Source organism: Haemorhous mexicanus, chromosome 7 (genome assembly GCF_027477595.1).
Source record: "Haemorhous mexicanus isolate bHaeMex1 chromosome 7, bHaeMex1.pri, whole genome shotgun sequence".
Taxonomy (NCBI): domain Eukaryota; kingdom Metazoa; phylum Chordata; class Aves; order Passeriformes; family Fringillidae; genus Haemorhous; species Haemorhous mexicanus.
In genome coordinates, this window is record NC_082347.1 from 36,562,403 (window position 1) to 36,576,169 (window position 13,767).

Genomic DNA, 13,767 nt, shown 5'->3' on the forward strand with positions numbered 1-13,767 from the left:
AGCACTGAGCTGGCCTTAACACATTAAAAGATAAATCATATATAACTGATGCAAGTCAGGGGGGGAAAACGTTATGGGAAATGTTTATCTTTTCCAAATCTTTCTTGAGGGCAGTGTTAAAAAGAGGTTGATGTGATTGAAGCATAATGTCATTACTTGCCAGAGGAAATACAGGATGTTAAGAGGCTGATTAACCTGCCTTCACAGCACAAGCATGGGGCCCTAAATTTGTATCACATTAACTTTTTGTCTTCTGAAGTTCTCCAAGTGCAAACACACAAGAAAACTCAAAGGTGCAGCCACTGCAGGCAGAGGGTGAGATGGGAGCTGTGGGACACATTAAAGCCAGAGCTCAGCTGAACTTTGTGCAAACACCAGGAGGGTCAGCTCCAGGAATTTCATTTAGATCCAAGCTTAGCAAATTATGGCCCCTTCAGTCAGAGACTTCAGAGCAATATTGCTTTTGTCAGCATTGCTTGGGCTTGCACTGAACTTCTTGATGTGGAGAACAGAAGCTGATCTAAAACATGCACGTTTATAATCTGCTCTCCATGAACTCTGTGTATAATTTTTTTATGCTCCAGGATAGACCTACTGCTAAATAACTCATTTTCTGCTTTGTAACTAACACTTTTCTTTGGTTTACAAAACAAAGTTCTCACCCTTGGCTGTCAGTTTTTCTATTTCAGGCTGGGGCAGCACTCCTGGAATGCAGCAGAGCACGATTGGGTGCTGCACCTTTGCTCCATGCAGGGAAGAGTTTCCCAGGAGCAGCACCCAAAGGTTCGAGGAGAGCCCAACTGCTCCAGCACAAAGCACCAGAGGCAAATACATGCTTGCCAGCTCATGCCTCTTAAAACTGTAAGAACAGGCTGTTCCAGACATATATAATGAGATTCCCAACCTTGCTGACACCTCAATGCCTGTTGGAACACCAATGAATAGCATCATTACTCTTAAATTCATTAATAAGCTCACTTACTCTCAGATGACTGAAGAGCTGTGAGCTTACCCACCTGCATTAGAGAGAGTCCATAACTCCTCCCAGTGCCAGGAGGAAACAGTATGATGGCAAAATTATATCCAATTTTTGATTAATAAATGTTAAGAATACAAGTTTATAAAGTCAAATGCTCAAAGCTGAGAAATAACAGAATTAGTGTTAAGTGTTAATAATAACAGAATTATTATTCACATCTGATTTTTTCCACAGGATGTACTGTGGAATTAAGAGCTGAAATTACACTTCTTACCCCACTCCTCCCAGCTGCCAGGAGGAGATGAGATTTAAAGACTCATTTCTTAGAGACATTTACAAGCTCTGAGCTGTCTCAGTGCTTCATACTTAACTCACTGTGTTACAACATCCACATGAGTTGAATTGGTGCCTTTGCCTCAGCAGTGGATGTGAAAGCTCAAAGCCCACAGTTGGATGAATGGATGGATGGATGGATGGATGGATGGATGGATGGATGGATGGATGGATGGATGGATGGATGGATGGATAAACAGATTTTGCAGGGAAAGGAAAAAGTGTGACACATATTTGAAGACTATCACACTGGGAGAGCCTGGCTCTTGAGCCAGATGACTTACACTGCAGAGCATGCTGGAGTTTCATTTTACTTCTCCCAGTCCCCATGGCTATAACTTCCCCAAGACAGCTGGCAGGGTCCCTACAGGCTTCTCTGCCCTTTGGACTTGCAGATCCTTGCCCCACCCATTTATAAACACCTGCTTGGGCACACCAGTGGGTCCTAATTAAGCCTTTTCAAGCTCTCCATTGCAGAGTCCCTGAGATTTGTGATGGAGAGGATACCTTACAAACAAACCTGATCCTTTTCATAGGGACATCCAGAACAGAACAGGGCCAGAGGATGATTTGCTAATTACGTCCCCAGCCTGAAAGATGGTGGCTTTGACTCAGTTTTCCTTCTTCATTACAGTTTTTGCATAATTTGTGGCAAATCCCCAAAGCCATCACCTGCCAAAGGATGCAAGTGCAAAAAGGAAGAGAAGAATAAAATGTAGGCCCTGGGGCACAGAAGTGTGACTCCTCAGGATACACCCATCTTTTCAACAGTGAGAAATCCTTGATAATTTTAGCCCAGCATCACCATCACCCTCTGGGGGTTCAGTGCCCAGCTCTAATACTCTGCCAAAACAAGAGTGGCATTGCCTTTAACGCTGAACATCCAGCAGCTCTTGCAGCTGGAAGGCATCAAACCTGATCATCCCTGCATTAGAGAACTGAGATCCTGCCTTTACCAGCTCTGCACTTTGTGTGCTTTCTGCAGTGCTGGAAAAGCTTGAGCTGAGGTGGAGTGTCCTTGTGCCCAGGACTGAAACAGCCAGGGGAAAAAGCCTCTTCCTGGGAAGCAGATGGTTTGGACCCCAATACGGTCATGCAGAGCAGGACAGAGAACCTGAATTTATTACAGCTTGGCCAAGGCTTCTAATCACTAATGTGGTTTTTATCCTCCTCAGATTCCCCTTTCCCTTCATTAAAATTAAATTTTTTAAAGGCCAGTATAACTTTAATTTTTATAAGGAAATACAGAATCATCTTAATTAGAGAAGAGAGTCTAGCTGCGTTATTACTTTGTGTTACACACAAAATAGTGATATACACACACACATTATTTTGGCCAAATCAATCAAAATACCAGCTTCAACATCTCATCCTGGCCTTAGATTCATTTGCATCAGTGAACAGCCTGCAGTGTATTGCAAAAGCACTTTTCCACATATGCCAGTGAATGTAAGAAAACTCAATAACCACAAAGTGTGCGGTGCCAATTAAATATTTTTAAAGTGAATCTAGAGAAACAGAAGTGGTGTAATTTTCCAGCTACAGGGTGCATTTATGTTACTTGATTATCAAACCCTTTATTCCATTTGCTGTAACAAAGGTTCCAAAATTGGAGTGCACCCATGGGAGCACCATTTACAAGATTCATTCAGAGATGTATCAACAGTTCAAGTCCACGAGGTACAGGAGAACATTGTAGAACATTCACAGTTCATAAACCCTAATGTAACAACTGCCAAGCCCTATAATATCTTGCTTTCAGAAGAACAATTCACCCCTTTATACATCAAACAGCAATTTTCCTAACTGCAGTAATTTTATATGCAATGATAAATTCGTGTGGAAATTAGCCTGATAGTTTCTCAGGAAATGTAATGCAAAGAAACTCCCTAAACTTACTGCACCTTTTTCAATATGCATGTATTATTTAAATGCTTAACTATAATTGCATTTCTTTGGAAAAACTGGGTACCTGTGCTCTTGACACCAGCACAGGTCTTTTTCTCCCAGGATTAGTCTCAGTGTGGTTTGCAGGATTTACCATGACTACTTATAATCACTGGTTGAAAAATTGACAGGCAAAGTATTTTTCCAAGAAAAGTACTTTGTAGGGCTTAAGAAATAGATATCTTGGTAATCGAATTCAGAAAGGGAAAGCTCATATGTGTAAAGAGAGGTCATTGTTGGCTGAAGTGTGACAGAGCTAGTCTGCATTAATTTACACTGACATGGTGAAAATCCAGGGCTTCCCTGGATTTTGGGCTGACTCCTGACAATTGCAGATCCCAGCCAAATATAACAGGCTTTTGCTACTGTGACTTTCAGGTTGACCCATTTGGGACAATAAGCTTCACAAAAATGGACAATGAGTGAAACTTAGGAGTTCTTCCAGACTTAAACAGCTCCAAGGAATGAGACCAGCAGCAATTTGAACTCTGATTTGCATAAGACTTTGTGATATCTTGCAGCATCAAAATAAATCCTCAATTTTTTAATTACTGTAACTCTAAGTGCCCTAAGTCTTCCTTAGGAAAAAAAAAAATAAATTAGTTCATCAAAATCAAGTTACATAGAGTCCATTTCAGAAGGAGCCATTTTTTACTGGACTTTAATGATTAAGGAATGCTCCAAAATCTAGATTAGGTATCTTAAATTTCATATTCTTTGTTTTGTTTCCCATTTACCTACTGTAAATTGGGATGAGTAACAGAAGTAATTTAAAAATGTTAGACTTCTATAAAGTCTTTCAAAAGTAGTTACATTTACTAAATTCACAATATTTTTAAAATTAGGAAAAAGTCACACAAGTTTTTTTTAAACTTTGAAAAAAGTTAAGTTACTAAGTTTATTTGAAGTCCTGGCTAAATATCTGTATCAGTTAGTCAAAGTCTAATCCACATTTTGACAACACTATCCTTTTCTATAGTATAAAAATGCCTTCCTTTTTACCTTAGTTTCTTCCACTGGTTCTAATTAGCTCATCCACAGCTGAGAAAAAAATCAAACAGGAATTGCAAAATGGAAGAGATATTATTTTCTTCTTTCTGTCTCTGTATAACAATACAGTGTAAGAGGGAGAGATTTATCATCTCTAAAATTATGACAGATAAGGATGAATGTAAGCAAATTGATTCAATTTTCTAATTAAATACAATATTCACTTTGTTAAATAATTGAATTTAGATGAATTTATATTGTTTTCTTATATATCTAGCCTACCCAGGATAATTGATTTCAGTAGCAATAAGATTAATTCCTACATTTTATATCCACTGGAATTATAATTTATACATAAATGAGAATATAAACATAATCCAGCCCATAATAAATGAGAATAGAAACAAATCTATACAAGAGCCTAAACAATAAATACAAGATAAAGTCTGGCCTATATATAAGCAAGTTATTGCAGCCTTAAAGGTGTTCTGCTTGTTTATCAATATTATTTAAGTTACTTTTTTATTATTTTGCTTTAAATCAACTCAGCATGGCTTGGTCTTTGCAGGCTGCATTGCAAGGCTCTAGCAGCACATCTCCACTCTGATCAGGAGATTGGGCTGGAGGAGCCTCAGTGCTCCCAGGGTGCTGAACTCCCATTTTACTTCTGTTCCTGTTGCAGAATTTTCCATTTTTCCCTCCTTAACCTCATTACCTATCTCACTTTAACTATGCCATTCACACTTTGTTAGCAATCATTTGTGCATCAAATCTGGGGGTTGGTTCATAAGAGGTCACTAATGGTATTTCCATATAAATTTTATATGTCTTTGATTTTTGCCAGTCCAAGGAATGCATTGTTTATCTTACACTACACCCAGAGCTTTAGGGGATACCAGAATATGATTGTCCAGCTTGCCCCCTGAACTTCCTCACTCACTTGTGTTCAAATAGATTTTAGTTCAGTCAGCCCAGCTCCCTTTGTATCCTCTGGCTCTTGGGTAAACACCAATTAAATGCTAACCTCACAACATTTTAATTATTTCCCAAATTCCAGATTATTATCATTTTTATCTCTCTAATATCACTAGGTCAATCAATAAATTGAATATTCCGTGTTCTATTCTACAACTAAATTTATTTATAGGTCCCAGGTGGCTTTTAATTTTTTTCTCCCTTATTGTAATGAGAATATTATTTGACAGTATATTTAGATAAAGTTTTATCATTTTTACAAGTTTCCCTTTCTAACCTGAACTTTGAAGAACACAGAATCATACAGGATTGCATTATTTTTTAATGAACTTGTTGCTGTCTTTATTGCTAATTTTGCTGCTAAAATTGCTTGACTATTTTTCATCAGAATAAAACCAGAAAACTCAATATTATCTATTTTTTAGAGTCTATATTAGCTTTTATTAAATTTTGTTCTTAGATTTCTGGAAGTAATAGTCACTTTTAAACTCATCATGGAGACAATACCAACTTTTACACATCTCTGAGGAGTTCTGCAAAGTTTGATTGGAGTTCATTATTGAGTTCATTATTATCAGCTGACTAGAAGATGACCTAATTCCATTCCCATTCCTGACAAACATAATCCTTTTAACATAAATAGGTCATTGTAAAAGTATTATGGATTTTACATTGCAACAGTATAAGGGATTTGTTGTTGTTGTTGTTGTTTGTTTGTTTGTACATCTTTAAAGTTGGTACCCTGTGCAGTTTTGCATTTTGAAATTTAAAAAAGAGAGCTGCTTATGTTCCTGTAAAGAAATTATTTAATTAGCAGAGATTTCCTGGAAAGGTGATGTTGCCTGAGGGCATGGGAAGCTGGACTAGAAGATCCAGTCTGAGGCCCCTTCCAGCCTGAATTATTCTATGGGAGACATCCCATCCCAGTGAGTCACCAGATATTTTTAAAACTGACTGAGAATTTCTTTCCCTCGAGTGCTTTGGTCATGAAGAAATTATTCAGCTCTCTTGGTTAGACTTGCTAATGGTCTTATTGCACAAACTGTCTCTTCTACAGTGGCCATGAAGAAGAGAGATGCCTGAATTCAGCTTTTTCTCCTGTCCAGGGCCCTGTCCTTGTCTTCCCAGGGGCAGCTTTCCCTAAAGCCCCACCAGCCTGACTCCACACGAGGCACAGGGAGCAGAGGGAGGTGCTTCTGGCAGGTCCTGAAGGGGAAGGAACAGCTTAAACCAGAGTCCTCCTGCAAGCTGTGGAAGGCAGAGGAGATGTCTCGGGGGCTAAACAAATTCCAAAGATCAGAGAAGATCCCAGAGGATGGCAGAAGGAGTCAGGGTTTGAATTTACTTCCTTGGTCAGTGATTCAAAAGGAATTTAAGCAATATTCACAAATAAACTCTCCTTGCATAAGAAAAGGTGTTTGGTGCAGTAGAACTCGTGCAGAATGAACTGGACAGCAAATTCCCAGGCACCCAGATGATTACACAGATGCACAAGGCTTTCCTTCCAGGTGCCTCAGCCCTGCTTGCAAGGAAGCATCACTGTCAAAAGCACTTGAACAAATCCTGTAGCAAATTTGTCAGTTTTGAAACTCAGTTTCTGGTTTTTTTGAAAGAGAAATGCTCTGCAAAAGCAACACATCAGGTTTTTATCTCATCCTTAAGATATTTACAATGACTTACTATTTGTTCAAATGGCAAAAATCCCTTTTAATTACATATATTTTCTGAAAAACTTCAGAGCTACACTAGTTTTATGAGTCATTTGTTAGAAAAAAACTGAGGTTTTTAAGAGGATCCAGCTGTAACTTGCCCTGAGCACTGTATAAATTCTTCAGTAAGTACTTGTGTCTGAGTGATTGAAAAAAATACCCAGTGGTTTTGTTTATCAATGCAAAAACTTGTTTAAACATATTCAGAACTGTGTTTCTGCTTTTATTGAACATAATCTCTCTGTTTCTCTTATTAAGGATGCTTTCATACAAATGATCATAATTATGAAACCATGCACCTCAGAGTCACAGAGAGCTGGAGAAATGTAATGCTGGTAAGTTTTGATGTTTTCTGAAGTAGGAACACTACAACATCTCTCTATGGTGTTTTGCTTGGGGATAAGTTCTTTAAAAGCATAGCACATGATGTTCTTTCACCCAAAAAAAAAAAAAAAAAGAAGAGAGACTTTCTTTGGCAAAATAACAACCATCTTAACTTCCAGACAAATCATCCAAGTAAACTGAGTCTGATCTCTTCATTCCCAGCCTTTCTGGGTGTCACCACTTGGCACCACTGTGTGCTTGTGCTTTCCAATTATTGGAAGGAAAAGTTACATTAACAATAAGGGAAAGTTAAGATCTTCTTTTGAGGTCTTCTAAAGAAACACCTAGGTGTGATGGTGCTTGGTTTAACTATTAAGAACACAAAGAGTGAAATCTGCTCTGCTTTAGTGGGTCACTTGGTGTGCCTCAACTGATTTATTTCTGGATTCAGAGGTGCTGTCTCAATGTTCTGCCTGTGCAAACCAATAAAATGCAACAAGGTGCCAAAAGTCTCCCAAGCCCCGTGCTGGCTTTGCTGCCCTCACTGAAATGCACTCACAAAACATCCCTGGGGTAAGAGTTTTCCTTGGCAGCCACTAACCTCACAAGGAAAGCTGTCACTCCAGATTGCATTGTCCTCTCTCGAGATAAAGGGAGAAACAAAAGAGAACCCCCCCTGAAATTCCTCTGATATTTTTACCCAGGTAACCTCCCAGGTCCCAGTGGAGACTCGAGGCTGTAACTCAACACATGATTTTGCATAATTGGACCCATCTTAAATTGCTGTCTCCTCGTGTTGCTAACCCTGGCTCTGACCTTGGCTTTAATTTTTAAGAGTTTTCTTTGCTGAGACTTCTCCTTCTCAGCTTCAGGGATACTCAAAACAACGACAGAGCAGCTAATAACTACAAAGTGGGCAAACAACAGAGCAATCATCAAACTTTTTTGTTCTCAGATACCATTTTAGACACCAGTGATATTAGGAACAGAGCAGGATTTAAATGTGCTTTGACATGGGAGATGATACCAGGGAAGATAAATGTTTTAAATCAAACTCTGTTTAAGATAAGCACAGCATACAAAGTAGCTACTTGACTCTTGATTTAAAAGTGCAGTTATTCTGATACATACTTAAATATACAGAACTGTCTCTGGAAAATAATTCCAATGAGCTATTATATGAGTAATGAAAACACAACTCTCTTGGGCTGAATGCCATTTTATTTAGTATTATTCTTCAACTACTTTTTACAACTTCCCAAAGTTCATGCTCTGTACTGTTTTGAAGCCAAATACAGGTACAGGTGCACCAACATGTAAAAGTGTTGTCAAACAGCTGAAGGAGAAGCTTAGACTCACAACTGAAGCTGTGGCAAACCAACACCTTTGCCTGCTTAGCTGTGTGCCAGAAGAGGAAAGAGACTCAGAAAGCAACAGACTGGGGCTATTGCCAGCTCACAGGAATCCTGGGCTACAAACACATTGTATTTTGTGGAACTTTGATATCAGACAAGCCAAAATATTTCATTCCCAAGGACCAGGATTTATGTTTAGCCCTAAATTTTCCTCTTTGTCAGCAAAGCTAATTGCTACTTTGAAAACAGGTGGGATAAGGGTCCATTCCCCTGGATCTAATACATCCATTAAAAAAAGGGCAAAGTGGCAATAACTCTAAATATTGGGATTTAGTAGCCTTTTAAGCTCTTTTTGACCTGGTATAACGCCAAATTTTGTGTACTAATACCAAGGTTTGAAAAAAATAATTACATTTGTTAAGGATTCCACAACTTTATACTTAGTAAGGATCTGGAGAAAAAAAATTTAAAAAAAAGAAAAAGGAAAAGAAAAAAAGTTTTCCACAGAACTGAGCCTCCTGAGTTTTGCTGCTCAGGAATAGTGGTCTGATAAAAAAAAAACAAATCATGTTTTTTAGGAGATATGCTGCCAGCTTTTCTCACAGGAAGCAACAGGCATTGTAACCTCCAGGGGCACATCAAAATAAATACATTTTATACCTGTGGGAAGCAGGGAGGTTCACTAAATAATTAATGAACAGCAGTTGAGGGAGTTGGCAGATTAGGAATTAGGAAGGAATTGTTCCCTGTGAGGGTGGTGGGTGCTGGCACAGGCTGCCCAGAGCTGTGGCTGCCCCATCCCTGCAGGTGTCCAAGGCCAGGCTGGTCCCCTGGAGGGTTGGAAGAAGATGATCTTGGAGGTCCCTTCCAACCCCAGCCATTCTGTGTTTCTGTTACACAAGCTGAGACAATGCAGATAACACTAATCCAAGTGTTGTGCTGAGATCCTCTCCTGTGCAAACTGCAAGGGCTACAAACTGCTCAAAGGTTTTCAGACACTGACTATGATGTCCAAGTACCAGTCCCAGGCTAGCACTGAGAAAAAGATGAAATCCTGCATATTTTAAAATGTGATGATCTTATCCCTCAGTAATTCTCAATGTGCTCTAATGAGAAAGTATTGCCTTCTAAAATACTTCAGAGAAAGCATCACTTTGTACCTGGGGCTGATGTGAGTGGTTACTCCAGCTGGCCAGCATCATGTCAGGAACCCTTCCCAAGCTAGAATGCCAGCTGCTTTGCATGGGGATTTATTCAATGGATTTTTTTGTATGGGAAGGACAGTCCCAGGGCATAACAAAAAGCACTCCTGGCAGAAAAGCACCATTGCACTGAAAAATTTTAATAGTAATAATAACAGCTCTGCTAACCTGACATTTCCCCTTGGTAACTGCATTACTCTCTGCTTATATGTCAGTTTTTGAACAACTCCATTAGCCTTGAGTCTAAAATCCACATTTTTTTTCCAGGACAAGTCAAAGGTAGAACAAAATAAAGAAGAAAAGTGTTTTGTTTTTTTTTTTTTTTGTGTGGGGTTTTTTTTGGGGTTTTTTTTGGGTTTTTTTGCATCTGTTATTGTCCAAAGGCTTGTACTTGAAACAATTTACTTTGGAAGAAAATTTGTGTGATTTTATTTTCCCAGGCACTAAGAAAATCTGAGAAACCTGTTACTATTTGTGTTCACAGCATCCACTGCTCTCCTGAAGAATGATGCTTTACTGCAGCCAGCCAGTTATTGCCTCCTGGAAGGAATCAGTTATTGCTTCCCATCCCCTGCCCCTGGAAAACTCAACAAGCTCATTCTCCACCTTTTATATTCTGAGAGCTGCTGTTCCCTTCCACAGCTGCATTGTATATTGGCACTATCAATCCTCATCACAGCCCAAGCCCCTCCTCTCCCTCTAAAATTAACAATTCTCTTTCCAGCTCCCAATTGCTACAGACCATCATTGCTGAATGGTTTTCTCCAGCTATTTCTAAACATCTTAAAGTCTTGTGACTATGAGAGATGCCATGATTGTGAGAGAGGCTTAGGTTTCTCACAGAACTCTCTCTTTTTTCCAATGCCAGCTTTTTAAAACCCGCATTCAACCACAAAGCACAGCCTTCTCCTCAGTTACAGCAGCTGCTTTTTGCAAGTCTACATGTTTCTGTGAAGGATTCAGGGAAATCCTCCTCATTTAGGTCTCCTCTTTAGTCACATGAGCTGCCTAAAACTAATGAATCAGAGCTGAATGTTCTCATAAGCCAGATGAGGAAGACACTGTGAATTTAACAGAACACGCCCTCAGATCTGGCAACTTTTCAAACAAGTCAGTGATGTCCCACATGACATGACCAGCAAATTTTACCTTTCATTTTGAATGCTCTCTGGCTGACACACTTCTGTGTAGTAAACCCAGACAGGAATTGCAAAGATTTGTGGGCTTGCAGACAAAGAACACCCCGAGCAACACATCCTGATTGATATTTGAAATTCATCTGCTGATTTGCTTCCTTTCCCCTAGCACTAAAGTAACTTGCTGGTCTTAGGGGGACACATAGCTTATTCAAGAAATCTGCTCTCACCTTGCCATTCATTTCACTGTGGTTTGCTCTGTTTAGAACGTGGCTTTGAGTCATCCTTCCAAAGTTCAGGATAGTTTTCCAGTGAGCTCCTCAGAAACTTGCTTTGATCCCGGTCTTGGCAGTCAGCTCTTGTCACATATTTCATTTGTTACTTTAGACCAAAGTCCCCGTCCAAAGCAGCCCAAGAGCAGAGAGGAGGAACAGCCTCCAAATACGGTCAGAGCTAAGCCAGTTTCTGGAGTAGTTTAACACATGGGGCGTGTGTAAGAATGAGGAGAACTGGAATGGGTTTTAAATAATGCTCTAAATAGACTGTGCTGAAATGTTGGGCACTTAAAGCTAAACAGAAAATCCTGAAACAGATAAAAGAATAACCATGAGCCTGTCAGCAAATAGAACTGTGCTGATCAACTCCAGCAATAAAATTCTGCTTAAACCCTCTGAAATCATATCCAATGAAACAAAGGTTAAGCAAAAGACCCTTATTGAATATTTGGTTTATAAAGAGCTAATAAAGTTTATACCATTAAGCCCAACAGAGGAGGTTTTTTCCAAAGCAATTATAGTGGACAGTTCTAATAAAAATACTCACCAGGAAAACTACTCTTCAGTATCCACCAACTGAATCTCAACTCAGATCACAAAATTCTTTTGCTTTTAATTAGGATTAGTTCATTTCTCCCCACTATTGATGGATGTTCCTTTCATCAGTCTCTCAACTTCAAATTCACACTATTTCACAGTACTCTGTGTGTGGATTATGAGGCCAATTACAAGAGGGTCTCAGACTGCAGTCACATTAATCAAGTGAAATGTTACATGCATTGTAGCCAAATATAATCTGGCCACTAAGAAAAAAAATTCAAAAAAGTTTTTAAATCTGAAAATATCAGAAAATAGGAAGTTTTCTATCTGGATCCTGGAAATAGGAAGTTTTTTATCTGGATCCTGGAAACATAAAAATGCCTGGTATTCACGTGCCATCTACTTCACAAACACCAAAAAGCAAAGACCACATCTCACAAAGCATCCACGTTTTGTAACTTGGTCCTTACAAGTAGTACCCAGAACCTGCTGCAGAAAGATTCCTACTCTCTTGTCCTTGAGTTATTAGGTAAAAAAGTAAATTTGATGTTATCCTGTTTGATAAAGGAGTGACTGAAGCTAGACACCCAAATTGAGCTGCACTGAAATTCAACACAAAGGTTTCTACAAATTTTGAAGGAAAACCTTACTTCTCCCAGAGTTCACTTTTAACTTTTACAAAACACAAAAGAGTCTATCAGATACTTTGGCTTTGTGTACTTTGGAAAAGAATAATTTGAAGTCTCACAATATATCCTCACAATTTAAAATAGGTAACTGAGGTAGCTTTTGAATCATAACTATAAAATATTGGAGCACATATCTATAAAGGAATTAAAACTATAAATTGCATGAACACTTCAAATTGTTTCTTGTTATAGAAGTTTAATTATTTAGTTTAAAATAGCATGTAAAAACTCCTTAAAAATTGCATATTTAAAATGCTTATCCAAATGCAATTGCTATGCACAAGGCAAGACTTTTCTTTATAAAAAACCCTGACATTTTGTATTTTGTGCTTCAGTGTTCCTTAAAAATAAGAACTAAGTAATCTACAATTAGCAAAATATAAGCATATTTAAGCTATGAATTATAAGTTAATGAAATAAGCTGCTTTAATGGGAAAACATTTTATTAGGAAATGGAAAATACTCATAGCTGGAGAGTCAGCAGTTGCTTTTAAAGGATGCAATTAAGCTGCCATTATTTTGGCAAAGCTCTGGTCTCAAAGAGGCAGATTTTCCTAATGCATTGTAGAAGTCCTTGGCAAATTACACAGTATTCATTAAATTTAAATGGAGACCCTTGATGTCTCCTGTAAAGATGTCCCAGGGAGTCAATTTTCAAGGAATTCATAATGTGAGCAGCAAGTTATCGGAGAAGGAGACACTCAGCACCTCGGAAGGCCCCAGATGAATGATTTAGAGGAGGTGAGGTGACACATTTTGGCCACTCCACCGGACCCTGAGTCAGACACCCACTTCAAGTAACAGCAGAGGAAACCTGGCCAGCCACATGCTGCATAGCCCAAGTTTCCTCAGACACTTCCTAACATTCCTAGGAATGTGGTTTGTTCAGTCCCTGAATTTAACACCAAGCGTCAGCAGGGCTGAAAAAGCAGAAGTGACAGCACTGCTTCTGCCCAACACCTGTCCCACAGCTAAAACTTTGAGAATTCATCCCTCTGATAAACTCCCACTTTTTGGGGGTTTTCACCCTGCCAATAATCTTGTTAGAAGGGATGCTGTGTTACCTCTTCCTACTGTCAACATAACCTGGCTCCTACTGGGCATATAGATCCCTTAAAATCAGACTCCTAGTCCTACTTACCTTTTATTGTTGTTGGGTTTTTGGATCCCAGCAATGGAATCTCCCCAGTGTTGCTTCTACTCATTCCCTGCATGTCACACAGCAGACACTGTTTGGGCTGAAACAAACAAAATACATCCCACAAAGTTTCTCCCCTTTTTAGTATTCAGCTTCATTTAAACATTGCATGGCC